Here is a 25,590-nt window from a genome sequence, read left to right as displayed (position 1 = left end):
ATTCATTCTCAGGAATGATTTATTAATAAACATTACTTAAGAGGAAAAGATAGGTGACAGTGTAAGGCATGATTTTGTAAAACATTTTTATATTCTCCTTTACAAAAAAATTAGAAACAAATATTTTGGAGCTCTATAATATTAAAAATTATATAAAGTATTTTTCTCAGGGGACAAGCAAGTTAGAGTTCATTTACTCTAATTCTGGGATAAATATTGCCTTTTATTTTCAGGCTAGGTGAGTAAGATGGTGGTTCTTCTGACGTGGACATTTCACTTAGTAGAATCAAATCAGCAGATGAAACACATGTACCAAGAATATATCATTATACCAGTTTAGAGTCCATACACATGGTTTCAATTAATTCTCACCTCAATAGAAACTATCTTTGAATACTTAATTTTACCACATCCTCTATTATCATTATTTTCAATTATGGGCTTAAAAATATGTATACTTTGAAATTAGGCTTTGTCCTCCAGGATGTACCAATTTAATTCTAAAATTAAAAATTCTTTAGTTTTCAATTTTTAAAAAATGTTTATATGTTTATTTTTGAGAGAGATAATGCGAGCAAGTGAGGGCAGAGAGAAGGAGGCATAAATCTGAAGCAGGCTCTGCCCTGTCAGCACAGAACCCATTATGGGGCTTGAACTCTCAAAGTGCATGACCATGACCTGAGCCAAAGTCCAACACTTAACTGACTGTCACCCACATGCTCCGCTGAAATTAAAAAATTCTATCCCTTTGCTTGCACTGTTTTTCTCACCCAGAATGACTGTTCCATGCTCTGTTTTCCTCCTTCTTCTTTAATGTATTTATTGCCCCTTGACGCCATTGTAAGCCATCTAAATTATGTGATCTAAAAATCACATAATTTAACATATTTTTTGCCTGTTTAATGACATTTCTTATGCTTGTAGGTCATCTCTAGGATTTAATGTTCTCTTTGTTTTTATACTATTATTTCTGCTACTGAATTGCAGATTTGTTTTTGTTTGTTTGTTTGCCAGTGCTAATAGCTTCTATTACAATTTATTCCCCCATAAGCTTAAGTACCTGCCTTGTGCATGTAGGTCCTCAGTAATTATTCGTTAATTAACTGATTTTCACCATTTTTAAGTAAACAGACAAAAAACAGGCAGGAATTTGAATACAGGTAATTCATCAAGTTCATGTCTGGAGGAGGGATTTGTTGTTTGGGAAATTTGCCACAGTCCAGGCCAAAAATGTCAGCTTGCCTGGATAGAAACCAAATCTTGTCTGGGGCCCAGTTTTGACTAGAATCCAATTCTTGGATTCACTTTGACTAAACTGACAAAAAGCAGGCATGTATGAACCAGAATTCAAGTTATTAATCTGTACTGAGAAATAAATATTAGATGGACCAGATATTTGAGTCTATTTCTTCTGGTGTCTTCTCCCCACCATGCCCCACCCCCCACCCCCCAGAATATTGAGGTCTAACTGCTATAGTGTCCTTTTTTGTAAGCTACCATTGCTGAATAAGGCTCCATATTACTGATGCAGTCTATGTTCAGCTAAGTTAATACTGTCTTTTCAGTTTTAAGCTACTAGAATTATAAGAAAACTCAAAGCTTTAGAAATACCTTTTTTTTGGACAAAATAAATAAAAAAGAAAAGGAAAAGGAAAATAAAATGAAATACATGTTCTAATTTGAAAACACATCCAGATTGTAATAAAATAAAATTTTAGAGGTTCTCTCAATTCTTGTTGCTCTGGTAGTAATATATATTTTATATATATCTATATTTAATAACAGACTACATATGTCTTCTTTGATGTGCCAAGGTTTAACTTCTATAAAACAATCCTATTTTCTTTAAGCTTTGGGGGCATCTGATTGTGGAGCCTCATTGGCCGCCTAACTAACTGATAACACTACAAACATAATTGTACATAGTTTTAAATGATAAATTATTATCATCTATTGTCACCAGTAGTCCTTAGTCTATATTAAAAAATAAATATATATAAATATACAAATAATATATATTATTATACATATTAAATAATAAATTATTATCATCTGTTGTTGCCAGTAGTCCTTATTCTATGTTAGTTTCATAGTTTTTAATAAAATATTTTATATTCTCCATGTAATAAAAAGATTTCATATTGAAAGTATGCACAGCACCCCTTCATGTCCAGCCAGTATGTTGTTATTAGTTCTGTTATTCTCCACTCATTTAACAAAAGAAGAGTATTACTTTACATCACTATCACTGTCCAACTGTGCCATTTGAATACTGCGTGGATAATCTAATTTACTGCGTTTAGTTTAATAGGTATTTTTTATTAATATCCCCTTACAATTCAATAGAGATTTTTGGCTATAACTACTGCATACTGTGTTAAGGACAGCAGTGAGTTTAGAATCAATTTATTTTAATTTAAATAATCACTCTCCATTAATGATATTGTTATGTATAAAACCTCAGTGAATGACCCTTCATCCCGGATTGCAAAATATAAGAAAAATACTCTACCTTGCATCATATTTTAACAAACCTTATTAAATAACACTATGAACATTAATTTTTCACACTCTGTGAAATGGTATCAGAAAATACAATTCAAGTTTTCAACAAAATTTGAAGAATTACATCAATTGAAAAGTTTGAACTCTATCACTCTGTTTCCCCTTGGCAGTTGTCATTTGCCATTAAATAATGTATTTACTTTTCCACATCCTTGTACTTTTAGTGCTCATGCTTCTGCAAAAGAAGGAAATTTCTATAGTCAGTTTTTTTAGTTGCATTTTCAAAATCATATTTTAAAAAACCCTTGCTTTCCCAGAATTAAGGAGCAGACTGACCTCTTATTTACCCAGTAGAGTTTTTAGTTTTATCATTCTAAATTACGTTATCTAGTCTCTATTCTTTGCTCTGTAATAAAGAAGTACAGGTGGATTTAATATATCGCAAATTTACCAATGCTTCTGCTCAACCTTTTTGCTTTCTGTTAAACATCATAAAATAGTGTGAAAATAATAAAAATCTCAAAAATGTTTCAAGTGTTACATAATGAAACTATTTTCTCCATCTATGCTTAATGCTCGTTAAGTAAATAAAATTGATTTATTTTTAAAAAGGGAAAAGGTATATATTTTTCTGTGATTTTCTAACTATGTAATTACAGTTAAACCATGTAAGCTCCTAGAGAATTATAAATTTGGAATAATTTGTATTTACCTTCACAGAAAATTGTTGAAGTATTTTGCAAAATCTAAAAGTATATACATATTCAAAGTAAAATTTTTTGCTATGTTTTTCTCTTTTCTTGTTCTGACAGAGTTGATCCCACTTCTTGCTCTATTAGGAACTTTTGCAATCTTTATATTTGCTTTTCATATGTAAGAATTTTGCAGTGACATATTGCTAAATTATGTTTCCTGACAGTGCAAAGAAACTCTGGTGTTTGATCTTTATCAAGTACGTGCTGAGGATCAGTCTAGATTTAAGGCAGTGCTGCAACAGATAAACAAATGTCCCTTTTATCAATGACTTTATTAACAGAACTGTCCTACACGTTTGACTCTAAAACGTTTGAATTCCTCTTTAATCAGCAAAACAAAATATCAGTAGCTTAGTCACCTGTCATATAATTCAGTATTGGATTGACTTTGAATCATTATTTGCCAAAGGCTTGACTGAGTCACCTGGATTTTGCTCTGGCACACATGTTAACTATACATTTCTTTAGGCTCTGTTCTGACTAAAAACAGTGAGCAATGTGAAGGGAACATTTTATTTCAGTTCTATGAGAAGCGCTTTTATCATCCCCACTTTCTAAAATATATATGCAAGTCAGATTAAAACCTGGGTCACTCCCGGGAAAAAGAAAGTAGTATTTGAACTAGAAAGAATTCAAAGGAACTCTTTGGAGGAGAGGTAGTCTGTGCTTTACAATTACCTGATTAACTTTCAAAACATCCCTTTGAGTTAGATGTTGGTATGCCCATTTTACAACTGAGGAAGTTAAGACTCCAAGATACTAAAACACTTACGTACAGTGTGTGGGCTGTGATAGGCAGAATGGTCCCCAGTGATGCCCATGCCCTAATCCTCAGAACTTGTGAATGTTATGTTACCTGGTAAAGAGGACTTTGCAGATGTAATTAAGGTCACCGACCTTAAAACATGGAGATTATCCTGAATTATCCCAGTGTGCACAATCTAATCATATGAACCCCTATAAGCAAAAAATTAAAGAAATGAAAAAATTAAAAAATTCTCTGGCTAGAGGCAGGAGAAAAGAAACAGAAAGAGAAGTCAGACATATTTAAAGCATATATCATTATATCATGGCACTCATATAGGCTTTATTAATGGCATTTAGGGTGTTCTGTACTATACTGCAATTATTAGTTTCCATTCTATCTTTCTTCCTAAAATGAAAATGACTAATGTAAAAAAAGAAAACCTTGTTTAAAACTTTGCCATCTTTAGTGTTAACTAAATTTCCAATTCAATAGATGCAATTATTGTTTAAAAAATATTCGGGGAGCCTGGGTGGCTCAGTCAGTTAAGCAGCCGGCTTCAGCTCAGGTCATGATCCCACAGTTCATGGGTTGGAGCCTCATGTTGGGCTCTATGCTGACAGCTCAGAGCCTGGAGCCTGCTTCAGATTCTGTGCCCCCCGCCCCCATCTCTGCCCCTTTCCCGCTCATGCTTTGTCTCTCTCTCTCTCTCTCAAAAATAAACATTAAAAAATTAAAAAAAAAAATCCTACTCTCACTTTTGCCAAGAGTCATTATAACAAATATCCATTTGGACATCCTGACCATGTTTTTGCAATATCTTATTCTAAAATATTATCATCAATTAATAGTTACATATATAGAGAGAATTATATATTTTAAAGCTACATATACCCACACCATATTTTAATAAGAAAGAGGGAGATTGATTGATTGAATGAGGTCATGAGCATAAAGCTTCTGGATCAGAGAAACAGTTTATTATTTACAGAGTGGTGTCTTGTGTCAGTTCCCCATGTTCCAAATCCCCACAGAGTTACATGAATGAAGATCCTATCTTACCCATACACGTAGTTGGTTTACTTACATTAGAACACCCCCAAAATTATGAGACTAAGAGCTTATATAGGTGCTGTTGACACATCTTCCCCCTTTCCCTAGAAACCCACATAACGACTTAATCATTCTGCATAGTAAAAAAATCCTCTGCAGGGAGGGGCTGAGAAAGTCTTTATCCTTATTCATTCTACTGGAATGGAAGCAAATGTCTCTGGGTAGACATCTTTAAACTTCTAGCTTCCCAGGTCTTTGCTATTCAGTCATTTTTCTTGATTAGAAGTCTTCAACCATGTACACCATGAAATATTCATAGAAAATTCTCTTTCAATACACAGTCATTCTGAAAATTAGTAAACATGCCCAATTATTGCTTGCAAAACTAATCAGATCACCATATCCTTTCTACACACCCCCCCTCCACACACACACCAAATGTTTTTCTAGTTCAAATATGCTTCCAAATCTCCACATCCAAGTTTAATATTTGCTCTGGATTTTCAGCATACTAATTTTATACATCAGCACCTCACTATAATGTGATAACTGACTTAAAAATTTAATCACATAAATATGGGTTTGCATTACTGCTAGATTTAGGGGAAAATTTCAAAACTCAATTGCTGGGGGTTCTGAGGGATCTCCTGCACTATTCAAAAACACTCTAGGTCCATCTACAGTTTGGTTCTTCCCGGAAGTGGTATCTATCCGAGTTAAACACTGGCATGGATGATTATGGGTCCTGTGACTAGCTGGAAATTCTAGGAAGTGATTCCAAAAATCTCCAGGTGATGGATACTGTTCTATCGTCATTATCTGACTCTGGAGGACTAGGAGCAAATAGGGTTAGTGACAAGCAGTAACATCTCCAGAATTTTTGAGACACTAAATTTTGTTGCCCATGAAAATCTTCCTTCTATTTCCAGAACTTTCATTTCTAAAATATGCTAAGAACTTCAACCTACCTTTACCAGTAAAGTTGTCCAGAGAAACAGAATTTAAACCTGTGTGTGTGTGTGTGTGTGTGTGTGTGTGTGCATATATACACACACATATGTATATAGGGGCTTTATACATCTATGTATGTATATAATTATATATACATATACGCATATATTAATATACTTAAAACATATATACGTACATATATATGTGTATAAACACATGTAAAGATGGAGGGAAACCAAAGAATTGGATTGCATGATTGTGGGCACTGGCTAGTCAGAAATCCATAGACTAGGATGGGAAGCTAGAAACATTTTTGCAGGAACTGTTACCATTCTCTTGAGACAGAATTTCTTCTTCCTTCTAGAAACCTTGATTTTATTTCTTAAGACCTTCAGCTGATTGGATGAGCTCCATCCATATTATCAAAGGTAACCTCCTTTACCTAGAGTCAACTGATTGTAGATTTTTAACCATATCTACAATATACCTTCATAGCAACATCTAAATTACTGTTTGATTGAATAACAGTATTATAGCCTAGAGAAGTTTACATCTGGACGTTACAATCACACATTTGTGATGCAGGCTGGGTATAGGCCTAATTGAAAGCCAATTCATTTTATAACTGAATTCCCTATACTGTGATATTATACATATTTTTTATAGACTTATGGTTGGTACTGTTAAAAACAGTGGTAATAATCTGATTCCAAATGGGGGTGGCTACATTTGCAGTTTATCCTGTTGTGGCCCAGTATGTCCTGCCCCTCTCTATGTGTTTATACACTTAGGTTCATGGGATATCATCAAAAGAATCTACCTCTGTCAATAAGAAACATGAGAGTGTGAGTTTGAACTCCATTAAAAAGTGGATGAAAAAAAAAGTTTCTCCCTTCCAGAAATGTACACCTAAGAACAATACAGATGAATGAGATTTTAAATATCAATTACCTTTCAATATAGTCTTTCATTGTAAAAAACTTTACAACACTTTTCTCTCCCACCCTCAATATGAGGTTATATTAATCATGTTGATGCAATATATTTTTCTCCAAAAATGTTGATGGATTCCTGTCATCATCCGAGATTCCCAGTGGTGTTTAACTTAGTAAAATGACTAACACCCCCCACCCCTCCACCACCAAACTTCATTGATGACATCTCCATAGTGGGTGCCCTTTCACTCTTCCTTGAGCTCTGAGAATCCTCTGTCAAATGACAAATGGAAGGAACATACACTTGGCTGTTGTGTGTCATGTAAGTGACAACAAATATCTTACTACCTGTTTTCCTGATTGCCTTTTCTGTTGTAGAATACAGCACTTGGGAACACAATAAAAAATCGGTCTAACCTATAATTAGAATGTGATTTAAATGTTTAAAATTATCATGTGTTTTAAATATTTGAAATTACTAATCCATTGGCAAGTCTCTACACGGGATCTAATCCCCTAATTTGCAATCTACTCATAGATGAATTTGGTAAAAGAAGATGAATAGTCACAGAAGACAGAGGGAGTAGAATCTAGGTCTGGAAAATCCAGCTGATTCCCTCCATGCTTTGTTCTGCATAACTTCTCGTTTCAAATTCAGAATACCTGGAATATGTGCCCATTTTTTAATGTAGATATATAAGTTTAATACCATCTTTCCTTCAGAAAGTGTGGTGAGTTAGCAAATTATTGCCTTGGGTCATGCTTCCCAGAAGTACCTCCTGAGACAAAGATTCCTGTGTAAGTGATTTATGCAGGAAGTATTTCTATAAGAAACCACAAAGCAATGTGGGACAGGACAGGTTAATGGAAAAAGAGTAGTAAATCAATCAATATTTGCAGTAAAACAAACCACATCAAATTTTACTAATTTAAAATGAAACTCAGGTTTTGGATCATGGTCTGGGGGGTTTAGAAATTTGGGCTTGGCTCAGCTGAGTGGTTGCTTTGTTAGGCTCCATCAACTGACAGGTTAGTTCTGATATGATTGGACTAAAAGGGTTTTACTCACATGTCTGACAGTTGGGCCTGGCTCTTGGGTGGGGGTGGGTGGGGTGCTTTGGCCATGTGTCCTCAGCAGCCTAACCCAGATTTACTCATACAGCAGTATTTGTCAGGTCTTCATGAAGAACAAGAGAGTGCAATCCACAAAGCAGAAGCACCTTTCACACTCCTGTCTGCATCAGATCTGCTAATATCCCATTGGACAAAGCAAGTTACATAATCAAACCAAAGTAAAAATATGTAGAATTTATCCAAGGGCTTCGATACGGGGAGGAACAAATCACTGTGCTTCATTATCGCAACAATCTCCTACAGGTAAAATCACAAAGAGCCACATGGCTAAATGGAAACCTTAAACTGTAAGGCATAAATCAGAATTGTCCTGTTCTGACACAAGGGGATTGGGCTTTCAAGTTCTTATATTGGTTAAGTAATGGCCCACAGGAGGATTTCCAGGTCCCGCTATCTCCCAGTACCGGCAAAGTGAGCCCTGTGGTGCTGGCTTTTGGAGGTGAGAGCACACATGAGATACAGAGAGGGCCATTAGAGGGACAAAGGGGACAGGGGGCCAAGATAGCAAAAAAACCATTTCAGGAATCTGGATAGACTGAGCAATAACATTGTCTGCTACAGTATCCCCTTCCCTTGCTCAGATTCAATGATGTTGATTAATTAGGTCACAAATTAGTTGTCATGGAGTCTTCAAGAAGGTGGTTTTCTGAGAAGCATACACTGGAAAGATTAGTGGGATGAGTCTCACATATGGTCCTTAATATCACTTATGTTCATCATCTCTTTGCTCTAGAACCTAGTCTACATCACCCTTTCCCTCAAGGTCTAAATGACTTGTCTGGTAGCATGATCTAGACTTTCATAGTTCTAAGGGATCTGAGCTCCTGATTACCTTTTTTTTTTTTAGTCAGGCTATGGTTGCTGTAAGTACTTACTTATAGTTAAAACTGGGCAGGCTAGTATACATTGAGATCTCTGAATTCTGAAAATATCTCCTCCTTTTCCCTTTATGTGGCATCAAACCTATCTCCTCACAAGGATCAATGTCAATTATTCCTGCCAGTATAGCAAATCTTTTCTTTGCACACTGATTTCTAAAGTTTGGAGCACAATATAATAAAATGGCCGCTGGAGTTTTTGGCTTGGTGGGATTTTTATAACATGTCCTGAAGAAAACATCCTTCCTCTGGGACTTGGGATCTCTAGACTTAAGAGATCTATATATGGAAATTAGAAGCATAAATTCCCCATGTAGATCAATGGAAGTGATAGTGAGTAGTTATCACTCCTTCTTGTACTCCTTGGTTTCCAGCCCATGTAACCCATGTGTCAATGACATAGGTCCTAAGGTGGTTGGTTTGGGGTATTTGCCACATTTGAAAAGGTAGGATCTCATTCATACACAGATTTATCTTCAGGCTGGTGACTTAGCTACACCTTTATGAGCCCATTTTAGCACTCTAAAAGGATACATCTTCTGTATATGGTAATACCATTGAATCCAATGGTATGGTGCCCATTGTGGATCCTCTCTTGTCTTAAATTAGCACCCTTTATTCAATCAATGATCTCTTGTTAAATCACACAATTTGTGAGCCCACAGATACTGATATGGCCAAGGCTGTGTGAGTGAAACTATTCCTAAGTTTCTTTAGGAAAACCTTGGTCCATTAAGCATTGCCAAGATCCTTGTAGGAAAGTTTTTCCACTGGCCACTTTGAACTGGTTGGAGATTATAGTAATTAAATCTACTGTACTTTTGTCTTTAAATATTGCCACCTAGTTTCTGCATTTCTAGCATCCTATCATCTTTTTTGACACTAAGGATCCCAGTTGTAAACAGCATCTCTTACCATCAGCACCATACTGAAAAATAACAGCTACCAGTGGGCTTCTCTACGATGCATTCTTTTATCACTGTTGAAAATAGTGTCCTCTGGCTCTCTCAAGGACCATGATCATAAGAGGAGGAAGTAGTGGTGATTTGGGGTCTTATACAACATAGTCTATCAAGCTCACTTCTGTGTGCCTTTCTGTGTGACATTCTGCCAAGGAAAACTTGGCATCTCCACTATAAACAATATAAACAATCTTTTTTTTTTCTAAGATTCACAGAGGCATCCCAGGAACATATGCAGACCTGGTCCAGGTGCCTTTTCCTTGGTGTTAAATCCTGAGGCATGAATAAGTGTTCCCATATCAAACAAAACCTCCATTATTTAGCTTCACAGTCTGCTCCTACAAGACTAGGTCCTATACCAGGTATAATTCCATAGCTCCTACTAGTACATAATAGCTTTATCCTGAAGCTCTTTTGGTGACTTATCCCTTTTGGCTTTTAATAGGAACAAGAACTCTTCTACTGAGTTAGACTAAGACTTGTTGAGAAGGGCACTGTTATCTCCTAGCAAGGGGGAGTCATACCAATTCTCTAGACCTGGAATGTTGAGAGGAACTCTACGGACCCATTGCTTTGAAGCACATCCCTCTAAACGTCCCCATCCCAAATGTCAGAAAACTTAAGACACAAAGTCATTCTTTTCTGAGGTTCTTCCTTCTTATAATTAGTCCTTGACTGGTCAACAGAATAATCTGTTCTTGGGCTGTGGGAAATGAGGATCTCCTTCTATAAAGGTGTTTTGACTTTCATACTGTGTTTTAAATTGCTACTTGAATGGCCTGATGTTGCCATTTTCTTTTTTCAATTTATCAGTTGAATTCAGCAAATATCAATTTGTCATAAATATTATTCATAATTACTATTTTATATAATTACCACTTACCCCCCTCCATATAATCTCAACTGCTAGAGACATATGAGACAGAACATCCATTTCTACCTCTATCCCATCCAACTTCACCACAAGTGAAAGTCTTAACAGCACTGCCCATGTTGTCATGTAGCCTGTGAGTGATCCCACTTTAGAACTTTTCTTTAGGATCCACTGTCTAGGACCACAACTGGCATTTATACAAGTTAAGTTTCCCAGAAGCTGACTCAAAACAAATATTCATGTGCACATGAAACATTAAGAAATGTTTTCAGACTCTGGAGTGTAAGTATAACTCAGAGCTTACCCACACTGAGTCAAGGTTGCTGGACTTCACTACTCCAAAATTTATTGCCTGAAAAGAAGAACAGATAGTTTTGGTTCTTTAGTGTGTGAATAAAATTATTCTAGAGCCTCAAAGGTAGTTATCACAAAAGAGGTTTCAGTTGGTGACTGCTGAAAGGAAAAGAATCAAAACCTAGATGAGGAGGGCAGTGGTGGTGAGTTTGGTGGTGGGCCAGAGGTGTACCATATGATGAAAATGGATTCTCACTCCCCAATAACATCTCATAGAATGGAAGTTCATCTCCCAGATTCCAAGTGGGAATTTATAATGCACTTGTTTGTTTTTTAAATAAAATTGACCTAGTATTGCAATCATGCAGTTACATGACAGTTGCATAATCTCTTTGAAAAATTTTGTAAACTATTAAGTACTATAGAAATGCAAGTTTTTAAATACTAATTAATATTTTAATTCTGCTGGGTGACAAAGTTACTTTACATGATTTTTTTAAATTAGTTCTAAAGGAAGATGTGTTGCTAATTCCCAACAAATATTTTGCAAAATAATATTAGTTCAACCCACTCTGTTACACTCCTTTGTTGTCAATAGAGAATATGTTCTAGTAACCTTCAGTGGTTCCAATTAATGGATTTTATTTTTTAAGTGTATTTATTTATTTTAGAGAGAGAGAGGGAGTAGGGGAAGGGTAAAGAGAGAGGAAGAGAATCCCAAGCAGGCTCCACACTGTCAGCACACAGCCTAACACGGGGCTCCATCTCACAAACTGTGAGATCATGACCTGAACTGAAATCAAGAGTCAGACGCTTCACTGACTGAGCCACCCAGGCACCTCTGTTGGACTTTAAATGATTGGGACAATAGATTCTGAATCTTTTTCACGGTGGATTCTAATTTTTACTGGACCTTTAAAAGATGTTTCATGTGCTATTTTACAAATATCTTTACAGAATACTTTTAAGAAATTCATAACTTAGTTTGAGCATCTTAAAAACACTTGTTAGTTTTCCTCACATTTAATATTCATATATATCAAGGCAAATATATTCAAATGATATCACTTGATTGTGCTGATATTTCCAATATAAGTCATATGCTTATTTTTTTGAGAGACGCATAATCAGTACTACAATGAGACAGTCCATGACTGAGAGATGTTTAAAAGTAGCATAGAGAAGAAGCATAGCTTTAAAAATTAAACAGAAAATTGTTCACACCTTTTGACCATATTTGAAAATAAAAAAAGGAATATGATGCTACAGAGTTGTTTAGAAGAGGTATTGAGTGTATCTATATAAGGCACATGGCATGATAACTGACAAATATGATTACATTCAGCATATGGATGCTCTTGTTGACATAAGGCTTGTGCAACCAACTCACTATCCCAGTGAGTCCATCATCCACAAAAGAAAGCACTAGAAAGTTCAAAGAATGAATGAAGCATAGAACCATACTGACATAGCTTTTAGTCTTATTGAGATAGTGATGAGAAATGATAGTATTTTTTTTCATATATTGAAGTCCTCCTTTTAGCATTTTCTCAGAAGAAGAAAGAAGAAACTATGATGATCTGAGAAAATGTGTGATCACATGTGTTCATCACATGTTCAGCATTATCTAGAATGTTACAACAATAAGCGAAAGAATGTCCTGCCATAGAATTGCTTGTGACATTTAACAAACCTCCTATCATTCCCTTGTGTATTTTCCTTTCTCTTTCCCCACCTCTATCTCTCTCACACTCCCCAACATCCATATTATTTTTCTACTGCTAGGAAATAAATTACCACACTTAGTGGCTTAATTAGCAATACCTGTTTGTTAGCTCACTGTCCCTGTAGGTCAGAAGTCTAGGTGCAAATCAGCTGGGTTCTCTGAACAGAGTCTCATACCAAGGGTCATACTCCTTGTGTGTCCATGGCTAGCCTACATTCTTACCTAGAAGCTCTGGGGAAGAATCTGCTAACTTATTAAGGTTGTTAGCATTCAGCAACATTGATTATTTTATTATTAATTCCTTGAGGCTTTAAAGCTGAGGTTCTCATCTCCTTGCTGGTTGTTGGTGGAGACCACTCTCAGCTCCTAGCAGCTGCTCACATTCCTCTCAGTGTTCAAAACTAGCATCTGACAATCCCCCTCAGGTTGAATTCCTCTCATGCTTTTAACCTCTCTTATTTTGACTCATAACTTGTTTAATGTCATGAGATTCTGTGCTGTGGGCTTGCATCCAAGAGAACTGGGAATATGGTAAGTAGAACATTGTATCAGTTAAAAGGAGAGATGTACAGCCATTCAGTCCTGAATAAGAATCCTATCTATGTGATAGTGGGTAAGCCTCTATGGCTCTGTTTCTTCAGTCTTAAATGTGGAAAAAATACTATCTTTCATGGTCTAGGATTACATTTATTTTACTACTAAAAAGTGAAAGAAAAAATCAGCAGTTACAATATTCCATACAATCTAAGAAGCATCCCAAATTCTGAGATATTAGCATGTAAAATCACACTATGAATCAGTGAAATAAAGTAATGTCTATTCCATATGGTTAGCCTAAGGAATAATTTACATATGCCTATAAACTGCTTGATGCTGTATTTGAGGATAGTATTAGACTTGGTCAACTTGTAGCTGTTACGGTTATTGTTTAGAGTCTGGTTGCTATTTCCTTGCCCTAAGATCATTTCCTCAAGTAAAGAAGGAGGAAATGCCACTTTATTTTTTCCCAATTCTTCAGCTACCACGGTACTTGTTAAGATTTGAAATGCAAGGGGACAGGGTTTCTACCATGAGGGAACAGTGACCAGCCATGAGAGAAAAGGCAGTGACCTTGGAATGCTGCACTGTAACTTTCACACTGGCTCTCCCAACATACTGCCTCTTCCTCAACACAAAGCTGTGTGACTTCTTTATGCTGAGCTATAGAGAGCCATCTTCATAGTTCTGCAGTACCCTAGCCTTCCGCCTCACTAAGGGTGGGTATTTTGAGTCAGGGCCATTGCTTTAGAGGATTCATCCCCTTCATGTGATACAAATGATACAGCAGCTTTATTATCTAGTAACAACAGGGCAGGGCATGAATTAGAAGCATAATTATGTAATTTTAAAGCATTTTTAAGTTGAAGCACAGTTGAAACACAATGTTACATATAATAACTATGTAATCTTTAGCAATTTCTTGGATGAGCTTGAATTAGTATATTAAGCCTCATTTTATTTTATTTTGTTTTTTCAAACTATTTTTCTTGTTTATTGATTTATTTGTTTATTTGAATTTTTATTTAAATTTTAGTTAGTTAATATGTAGTGTAATATTGGTTTTAGGAGTAGAATTTAGTGATTCATCGCTTATATATAACACTGAGTGCTCGTCACAATAGATGCCCTCCTTAATACCCATCGCCCATTTACCCCATCTCCTGCCCACCTCCCCTCAAGCAACCCTCTGCTTGTTCTCTATAGTTAAGAGTCTCTTATGTTTGCCTCCCTTTCTTTTTTTCCCCTTTCCCCAATGTTCATCTATTTCCTTTCTTAAATTCCACATATGAGTGAAATCATATGGTATTTGTGTTTCTTTGACTGACTTATTTCACTTAGCATAATACACTGTATCTCCACCACATCATTGCAAGATTTCATTCTTTTTTATGGCTGAATAATATATATATGTATATATATATATATATGTGTGTATATATATATATATATAGAGAGAGAGAGAGAGAGAGAGAGAATGGTGATATATATATATATATATATATATATATATATATATACATACATTTCTTTATCCATTCATCAGTCAATGCATATTTGGGCTCTTACCATAATTTGGTTATTGTTGATAATGCTGACATAAACATTGGGAGCATGTGCCCCTTCAAATCATTCTTATATCCTTTGGGTAAATACCTAGTAGAGCAATTGCACCAGAACAGTTCTATTTTTAGCTTAATGAGGAAACTCCATGCTGTTTTCCAGAATGGCTGTACCACTTTGAATTCCCACCAGTGGGGTAAGAGGGGTCCCCTTTCTCCACATCTTCATCAATATCTGTTGTTTCTTATGCACTGTGAGATCATGACCTGAGCCAAAGTGGGACACTCAACCAACTGAGCCACCCAGGCACCCCAAACTTTATTTTTAAAAATGCTATAGAGCTGGAGGTTCCTGGGTGGTTCAGTCGGCTAAGCATCTGACTCTTGATTTTGGCTCAGGTCCTGATCTCGCAGTCATGCAATTAAGCCTTGCTTCGGGCTCCACACTAAGCATAGAGCCTGCTTAAGATTCTCTCTCTCTCCTTCTACCCCTCTCCTCTGCTGGTGCTCACTCTCTCTCTCTCTCTCTTTCTCTCAAAATAAATAAATAAAACATTTAAAAAATGCTATAGAACTGGAGGTCTATGTTACTAAAATCATTTGATGAAGACTTGTAAACATTAGATCCAGAGCTAGATCAATGGCTAATTTCTCCTAAGTGTGTATAAGTGTATGTGTGTGCATAATACACATGTTAAATAACAAGTTAAAATTAAAAAAAGTTAATCTGGTTTATTTCTTCTGTGACTTTACAATTTAAAAATGAATACCTTTAATTTAAACTCCATTCCTATGATTCTTATCACATCACATAGGGACATTATAAAGATAGAATATAAGAGTATATTGAACAGAAAAATGAAAGAATTATTTTCAGTTTTCTTTGTATAACTAAAATTCCTACAGTATATAATTTTCCTTTCTGCCTAAAAATGAAAGTCATGAATCTCAAAATATATACCCTGAAATATATTTGTTTTTTAATTCCTCATGAGATGCTTAGGACAGTTCTACTTTTCTTCTTAGCAAAATGATCCAATTATTTTTTAGAAGTGGGTTCAAACAGGCACAGGAAAATGGGAATGTTAGCCATTATCTATATCACATTTGGGTGTAGAGGATTTCATGTACAAATCTGTGACTCATCTTATTCAATGGAAGATGATTAAACTATAATATTATGGTCTTTTCCATCTTATTGAGCACAATCACTGATTCCAGACTTCACAAAAGAAAGAAAACCTAATTTCCTGGATGTGTGCCTCTGTGTTGGGCCACCCTGACACTTCACTGGCAGTATGTGCTTGGGCCCTTTGGATTTGTGACTAAGACAAACTTTGGGGATGCTTTTAAAGATGCTTTTTACCATTCCCCTATGCCACCACCGCCCCCCACTTCTTCTAAAATATGGCATTTTCTTATTTTTTATCAGGAAGTTTAATGCTGAATCCAACATTAAAGTGCTGTTTGTAATTTTTCACAAATGTGGGGTATTATATCATTTTTTTCTACCGGTTTTCAGCTGAATTCAGAACTACAAAGTAAATTGCACATAACTTTGCATTGAATCAAAGGACAGATTTCTTCCTGTTGTTAATTCTGCTTTGATTCCTTTTTCACCAAGAAAGGTAGCCCACTAAATTTGCTTTTGACAAGCTTTGGAAACAGCTTCATAACTAGTCAGGTTGTATCAAAACAAAGAAAGCATTCTGCATAAATGTGCTCTTTTAAATGAATTTGATCACAGAAAACAAAGCTGACAGGAAAACTTCCCAGCAATTATCTCCAGATCATCAATAACTATTAGAGATCTTAGCTGTAGAGCATATTCCTTTAGCTCTACTAGAAGTGGCTGTCTGCACATAGACTACTGCTGATAGGTTATTTCTTCTTTAGTTTACGACTTTTACTTTTGCTATTAAAATTTTGTAAACAATGAAAATATATCACTCAATAATATGATTTCAAATAATTTTAAAAACAATAGGTATACTGAATTAAAGTTTATGTCATATCTTACCTCTTGCACTTTGTATACTTTGAATGCTGCATATTATTGACAGTGAGAGTTAACAAAATGTGCTGTATTTCTTTAAAGCCTCACCATTTATCTGCCTATGTTTAGGTGGCTGAAGGTGAATAACCTTTATTGAGAAACCATTGCATTTATTTAGACTGATTTGGGTTATTAAACAACTACCTGGTTTTAGTTGAAAATATTCTATTGTTTCCATAAAACCTGCTCTTAGATATGATAAGAGGTAAATTATTGATTGGCTTCTTTAAGAAAAGCATGTTTTATATCCAAGGGCTTTGAGGAAATCTTGGTGATTACATTTATTGAAAAAAATTAAATGTGTAAAATAGTTAATCTGTCATGTTAAGTTTCCATTTAATGGAACAAAGAAGTTTTGTGTATTTCAAAAATGTCAATACATTCAAATAATGTTGAACATAATCCAGATATGTTATTTTGATAACCATTCCTTTATAAGTAACAACATTTCTACATCAGAGCTGTTGGAATAATCCCTTAAACCTCTACTTTTCCTGTTCTCTACCTAGAAAAAATCATAAATATAATCCCAAATCATAAATTTTTAAATCATAAATCTTGAAACTTAAATAGAAATTTAGGTCTCAAAAGGATGTTATAAAAGAGAAAAAATGAAAATATATTTAATAAATTAATCACTACCATTAAACAAAACCTATTAAGTCATCTAAACCATATTACTTTAAAAAAAAAAAGTTAGCCACTTTTGAAAAAGAGCAAAGAAGTGCCCAGATCCCAGATTTGAGATGACAAGACCATCAACCCTTAAAACGTTTCTAGCCATGACACAAATCACTCAGTTTATACATATTTTCTGGCAAAGTAGGCTTAATGCCACCCTTTATCCACCGTTCCAAAAATGTTAGAATATAAAGTGAAAACAGTGGCCTTTTAGGGAGAGTCACACCACTATATCTAAAAAAATATAGGGCCACCTGGGTGGCTCAGTCGGTTAAGCGTCTGACTTTGGCTCAGGTCATGATCTCACTGTAGTGAGTTTGAGCCCCGCATTGGGCTCTGTGCTGACAGCTCAGAGCCTAGAGCCTGCTTTGTATTCTGTGTCTCCCTCTCTCTCTGCCTTTCCCCCTCTGGCACTCTGTGTGTGTGTGTCTCTCTCTCTCAAAAATAAATTAACACTAAAAATTTTTTTAAAAATCTTTAAAAATATAAAAACACAAAAAGCATTATATCATTTAAGAAACCTGTGCTTTATGATTAGAAATAAATTACTGACATATGTTGCATCGTATTATACTGCAAGCTCCATAAAGTTAAGTTTTTGTTTCCTTTGGTTTGGTTTTTGTTTGTTTTTGTTTGTTTTATGTTTTGTTGACAGCTGCTTCTCCAGCATCTAGAACAGTGCCTGGCACTAATGCTCTGTAAATATCAGATAACACCATGTGTGAGATGTTATAAAGCATTGCATTTCAACAAGTGAGGACCATGGTTCCAAGCTAGGTCAGAAACTAAGTTATGACCATTTCTTCTATGAACTTGGGAAGAAGATTTCCTGGCAAAACAACTATGAGAACATTAGTGACTGCCTCTTCCTTTGCCAAATTATCTTTGAAAAGATCAGGGTACTTCCCAATGGGGCACTATTGTCAGAAAGTGAATATTTTTATGTCTCTGCATAGATGGGGTGTTCAGAACATTTTACTGGGACCTAGGTCACAGCACAAGCTTTGGACATTCCTAAAGAGATAGTGAGAGACTATCAGGAAAAGGTATCTGGAGTAGACCCAGATCCATAAACAAGTTGTTCTAGGGATTATAAGCTTTGAGGAGCTCCTCTTGTCTTCCTTCTAAAGGCATTTATTTACATTCCAAAAGGTAATATACCAGGATTCCTTTCCCTTGTCTTCCAGAGGACAATTTGTTTATAACAGGAAGCAAAGACTTCTGTTCCCTGCTCAGAAGTGGCGGTAGAGCAAGCAGCTATATCTTTATAATCTCTCAGATTCACTTTCACGGTTCCCTTCCTGTGGTATGACTCACATATGTGCAACGCTGTCCATCTGGTGCTCATCACATCACCCCAGAGCTGGGAAGTTTAGGGCAAGGGAAAATGATGTGGTTCTCACCCTAAGTAAGAATTAATTTTTCCCCGTCCCAGAAATCGTGTCTAATTTCAGGATAATATGAATAAATATAGAATTACAAAACATAATCAGCTACTGCATTAGTGCAGACAATATAGCTGAATTTGACATTCACATGCCAAAATCCTTAAGGTATTTTAATAGCTCCCTTCACAGTGGACTTCAGCCAGTGGAAAGTTGGGTGGAGGGAACCTGACCCTCACACTTCACGCTGATCCATCCTCTTACCTTCCTGTGTTCCCTCTCCCACACATATGAGGAAGAGCAGAAGGCCAGGCAAGCAAGTGGAAGAGAGCCACTTACACCCCCTACCTGGCCCAAACAGAAGCTGTAGGTAGAGAGCAAGAGGAAGCCCCACATTTGCATCCCTTCCCTCTTCAGTCTTGATGTATTTCATGAATCGGTAGAAAGCTCCAGGATTTGCAACCCACACAGGTGTTAGCCCAAGCAGAGATGTGGACTGAGTAGAAATGGTACTTCTTTTGATAATTTATTAACACATTCAGCAAATAAATTGTATTTATTTTTTGTATATTTTCATGTTTTGACAGCTTAAAGACTGCCCCTCCCAGGGCTAACCAATTCTTCAAGATGGCAAAGAGCCCAGCCAGGAGCATGTCTGATATGCAAACTAACCAATCCAGGCATACATCCTCCATGTGGCCGCACACCCCGGGAGGCAATATTCCCCACTTTATTCATCCAAGGCCCATGTGCCAGAAAACTACTGACCACTTCTATGGCCCAAAGCCCACTGAAATTATTCACACTAGCCAGCCCTATTCACCCTACTCTTCTTTTTTGCAGGTGGCCCAGTCGTTTGAGCATTCAACTCTTGATTTCAGTTCAGGTCCCAGGGTCGTGAGATTGAGCACATATCAGGCTCTGTGCTGAATGTGGAGTCTGCTTAAGATTCTCGCTCTCTCTCTCTCTCTCTCTCTCTCTTTCTCTCTCTCCCTCAAATAAAATAAAATAAATACATAAATAAACAAATTCTGATGAGTAATGCTTCTAAATTCTCAGTGATTAAAAAAAATCAGATAAGTAACTTTACCATAGATGGTTGGATATTGTCTCTGCAATTGCTGCCATGGTCATATGTTTGCTAATTCCTGGAGTGGCCACTTTGTACATTCACAGCTTCGCTAAAGGGGGAAAGAAAAAAAGGGTTGCCCGTTATTTGTATTAGTAGAGTTTTTATAGATGTTTCCATTGGCATTACTCAGTTTGTTTGCTTAGACTATTTGGTTTCCTTATAATGCTTATATCTAAACATAATATCTAAAAATAATTTTTAATCAAAATTTCCAAACATTCAGAAATCAGTTAGGTTTTGCTATATAATTAATTATTCAGAAATGAGTGAAATTATTTATGAAATAGAAATACACACAATTCTTATTAAATAATAGTAACTGTAGTTTGTGAGAAAATCTATCTTTGTGATCGCAAGATAACAGGAAAAGTTGATCTGAAAAGAATTAGATGAGACTAAGCATATTTACAAAAATGAATTTATGTATCTCTCAGATTGACATCTATAAATTATATTTTGACCACCATTAGATGCAATAAACTTATTCTTCCTAGAAAACCACCTTGATATATATATATAATAATATAATATAATTATATATATTATATAATAGAATATAATTATATTCTATTATATAATATATATATATAATTTTAAAATGAATGAGCAATATATCTAAATTTAATTCTTTTAATTTGAATAAATAAATGATTTCACATAACAGGGGTAGGCAAACTGCCACCTACAGACCAAATCTGGCCTACTGCCTATTTTGGAAATAAAGTTTTATTAAACCATAGACAAGTTCATTCATATGCATATTGGTTATCACTTTGTTTTGTACTATAACATCAACAGTGACCATATGGCATGTCCAGTGGAAAATACTTATTATCTGCCTTTTTGCTAAAAGTTTGCTAAACTAGGTTGTAGAATAGCATATTCATTTTACAGGAATCACTTAGGAATTTATCTTTAAGACATTCTCAAATGTTTAAAACGCTATTTAAAAAAACAATTTGTTTTTATTGTAAAAAAATTCTATTGGTTTGATAATACTTCAAGAATGAGAATTGTTGCTCTTTCAAAACAGGTATTGACCAAGAATTTTACTTTGTATAAGCATATTATATGCCATAAACATTGTACAAGAGCTTATATTTCAAAAGTTTAAAAAAGGGTTTGAGGGGGTCATTATATTAAATATCAGTGTAAAACGTTTTAGCTAAACTCTAAGGGTTCTGATATTCATACATGCATACAACTTAAAGCATACACAGATATACATCATGGTCTTCATATAGCTTTTGTGTATACCTGTGTGTGTGTGTGTGTGTGTGTGTGTATTGCAGGGTTATGTACATCTGTGTGGAAAAGTACTCATTCTGTCTGTATGTGCCATTATGTTAATATGAATTAGGTATCTGTGACTATAATCTCCTTATGAACTCTTGTTCATATTTTTTAAGTCATGTAATAGTAACAAAAATAATGAGGAGCCTCAAGCCATATTTAGGATAAGTTAAATGTGACAATGTGGTTGTCTTCCCAGCATTCCTTTCACTGTGTTCATCAGTCACACTAATAATCTAATTTTCACACTCTAGTGAGAGAAACCCATCCCCCCTCCATTGCTACAATCATCAGCCCAGATGCCTATACCAACCACATGCATTTTCCTGAATAAAATGATATTTTCAAAAATGAGCATTTGAGTCCATTTGCATCAATAAGATATGTGGGCAGTTTTCTGGAGAAACAATGGATATAAAATTTCTTCTCTCTCCTGAAATAGCTACAAGGAGCTAACATTTTCTTGTGTGATATACAGATGGGAAGCTGGGAACCACTGTAGATACTCAGAGGAATAACAAGGATTAGTAGGAAGCTGACAGTATGGAATGTAGTGAGGGGTGAAATGGAATTCTTGCTAAAATAAATAGATTTCACTTGCTAACATGAGTAGATTTCTACTTCATTAAAAATAAGTAGATACCTTCATTAAGCAAGACCTGAAAAATTCCTTCTCTTCATCTTGAAGTTAAAGGAGCCAGCAAATATACTTTCTGTTTGACAGTTTGATTTTGGTTTGTTGTTACTTCTGTATCAAAGACTCAGCATATCCAGACATATTTCAATCCTCCAGCATAATTCAGGATTCATTAGCTAATCCACTCATTTTTTAAAGAGATCTTCACAAACGATATATCAAAACAGTTTTAACTATGATTTTCATGGCTCTTGTCTTACACTGTAACAAAGTAGTACCTACATGGTGCCTAATGATGCCTTATTATGATGAATAAGAAATATTTCAACAACTATGTTATAGTTTTGGCTCATAAACTCCCTGAACTTTGATAATAAACTTAAAATAAATCTCGTCTTCTACAAGTACATTGGCCAAAATGTTATGGTATGAAATAGAAACAATAGATGTACTAAAACTTAAGCATTTAACATTTCTTAATCGTATGCTTGTAACAAATCAACATGTCACTGAAGGAAATTCTTTGGAAAGTATATAAGATTCTATTAATCTACAGACTCTGATCAGAACAGTTGGTCTGTAGGCTATCACCTCTAGCTCAGACTGACAGAGGGTTAAATTTGATTGGTCTGATTTTGCTCCCTCCTGAACCTTGTGGAAAATGAGAGGAAAACAACACCCCAATATATAAAAGAAAAGATAGATTAAACAGAAATGATTAAATACATCAAGAATATAACGTATTTAAGTTGTAGAGAGGCAATATTGACAATTTCAAGTGGCTGCCCTGGTCTTCCCCAAAACACCTCCTGTTTCTCCATCACTGCCTTCTGCAACCCTGACATCAGTAACTTACTCTCAGAGGTCATCACGCCCTTCTGCTTCCTAAAGTGTTAAATACTTTTGAGTTAAGGGCTCTCCAATCCTCGGAGTATTTGCATTTTAATAAGGAACTACTGACGATTGAAAAACCTTTAGGACTTGAAGGAAAACAATTCTCATATTGCAAGGTGAGGCACTTGCAATTTAATTTATGGTAAAACAAAATTCACCATGTGGTTAGGTGCATAATTTAACCTTGTGCAATGCTAATCCTGTTTGAGTAAAAGGAAAATGAGAGACTTGATAATATTTCAAAGTTGCTTTCATTTCAGTCTCTGTAAATGTCTTAGATCAAGTATGGGGGAAATTTTCTTTCCCAAACCGTTTTATTAAACTTTTACTCCAGCCAAGTTTTCTGTACTAAATTATATATTCGTAAACACAGGAACTAACAATCATGTATCCATACAGAGTAAATCATGCTCTCATTTTCTCTCTGATGTCTGAGTGCATAGACTGTTTGGTGACCTGTCAGTAATCTGTCCAAATACCACAATAAGTAAACTGGCAATACGCACCTTGGTGCAGACTTGTCTTTCAAATAGAGATTACTAATTGTCTGGAAGAAGCAATACCTGCTATTATCTTCCCTGAAAAATATTTCAAGCACTAAATAATTCAAATATAAATGCCTTCCTTATGCTTGGTCTAGTCTTTAAAAATGACATGATTTTATAAGTTCCACTGAAGTTTAGGGGGATGAAACAGATGACAAGTAATAAAGGGCAACGAAAAACAACGTAGAAGGAGAAACAGAATTCCAAGTGAGTTTATTGTAAATTAAAGAATTGTACTTTTTTTGAGTTTATTTATTTTGAAAGGGAGAGCATGCGCACATGCATGCCCATGCATGCAAGAGAGAGAGAGAGAGAGAGAGAGAGAGAGAGAGCACATGTGAGCAAGGAATGGGCAGGAGGGAGAGAGAGAATCCCAAGCAGGCTGGATCTCAGCCAGGCTCAAAATAATGAACTGTGAGATCATGACCTGAGGCTAAATCTAGAGTTGGAGACTTAATCTAGAGTCGGACACTTAACCGACTGAGCCACCCACGCACCCCAGGAATTGTACTTTTAAACGGAATGAAGATGAATATAGAATAATCATATTTGTGTGAGATATTATTTAATTTTGTTGCTTAAACAATTAAAAATGATGTTTAATGTACATTAATGAAGGTGATCCAATTATTGTTTAGACAATAGATTTTGTGAAAATAATATCATATAACATCCAGATGTGATAACAATTCCCTTGGGGAAAAAAAGCACCTGATATTTATATGGTCTAAGTCCAGGATTGCTAAAGATTAAGAACAGTTAAGGATTATGTTGTTTGGAGATGTTTAAATAAAAAAAATCATTTGGATGAAAAAAGAAAAGTGAAATTTTCCTTAGAAACTAACCAGGACATTTCCACCAGGAAATCATGGTGGAACAGCTCTTATAGGATGGGCCTTATCCAAGGACAAGTTATAAGATGGTTTAGAAAACTATGAGATATGTTCAGTACCTTTCCAATGAAGTGTGATGAGCCTTTTCTCATGGAAAGCCATAAAAATAACTGTTGATTTTTCATTTTCCTACCTAAGACAATGAGACATCAGGAAATATCTGTATATAAGTTTTAAAACTTCTGTAGAGCAAAAGCACAAAATGAAAAGAGGATTTGTAGTCATTTCCAAACTTAACCCATTTTACATACTTCCCTACAAAAATTACAGAAACTTAATTTTCTTACCACATTGTATGAGTTATGGTCACCAGTTAAATCAGACTTTTTTTTTTTTAATTTTTTTAATGTTTATTTACTTTTTAGAGAGAGACAGAGACAGAGTGTGAGCAAGGGAGGGTCATAGAGAGAGGGAGACACAGAATCTGAAGCAGGCTCCAGGCTCTGAGCTGTCTGCACAGAGCCCGATGCGGGGCTCGAACCCACAAACTGCAAAATCATGACCTGAGCTGAAGTCAGAGGCTTAACTGACTGAGCCACCCAGGCACCCCTAAATCAGACATTTTTAAATGTAGTTTCTTATTAATAAGAAATTCCAAACAGTAAAAATAAGTTATTTCAAATAATTTTCATATTAAAATCTTTTTACTTTGAAAACAATTTTGATTATGTAAATGAACTTATAATTTGACTTTATTGTTTCAAAATTCTAAAGAAAATTACAATGAACAATAAAATGACTACCATTTTTGTCCTAGACATTTATAAGCAAACTATATCATCTTAACTTTTAGAGTTTTTTTCTTATGGAAGGAAGCTAATATCATGTTCATCTACAATTGATTGATCCTTGAATAATGGAGGGGTTTGTGGTACTGACCTCTCATGTAGTTGAAAATCCATGTATAATTGTCAACTCCCCTCAAAATAATTAGTAATACCTTACTCTTGACCAGAAGCCTTACTGATAACATAAACAGTCCATTCACATGTATTTTGTATGTTATATTATATACTGTATTCTTATAGTAAAGTTAAGCTAGAGAAAAAGAAAGTGTTATTCAGAAATTCATAAAAAAGAGGAAATACATTTACAATACCATCTTGTATTTAGTTTTAAAAATCCACACGTAAGTGGACCCACACAGTTCAAACCTGTGTTGT

At 35.2% G+C, this 25,590-nt stretch overlaps 1 long non-coding RNA gene across 2 annotated transcripts in view; it reads right to left on the bottom strand.

Moving 5' to 3' along the window:
• Positions 1–25,590, bottom strand: part of LOC131507075 (uncharacterized) — a 192,984-nt gene that overhangs the window by 52,140 nt on the left and 115,254 nt on the right. Inside the window, exons 5-6 of one of the 2 annotated variants that reach the window (XR_009259308.1) lie at positions 20,124–20,214; positions 11,097–11,144 (exon numbers count right to left, since the gene is read on the bottom strand). This is a non-coding gene — a long non-coding RNA (uncharacterized LOC131507075). Of the gene's footprint in view, positions 1–11,096; positions 11,145–20,123; positions 20,215–25,590 lie in introns of those variants that run through there. The other variant, XR_009259307.1, reaches the window with a different exon arrangement.

Source organism: Neofelis nebulosa, chromosome 3 (assembly GCF_028018385.1).
Source record: "Neofelis nebulosa isolate mNeoNeb1 chromosome 3, mNeoNeb1.pri, whole genome shotgun sequence".
In the NCBI taxonomy this organism is placed as follows: Eukaryota; Metazoa; Chordata; class Mammalia; order Carnivora; family Felidae; genus Neofelis; species Neofelis nebulosa.
Note: the sequence above shows the minus strand (reverse complement) of the source record. Positions and strands in the feature narration are given on the sequence as shown.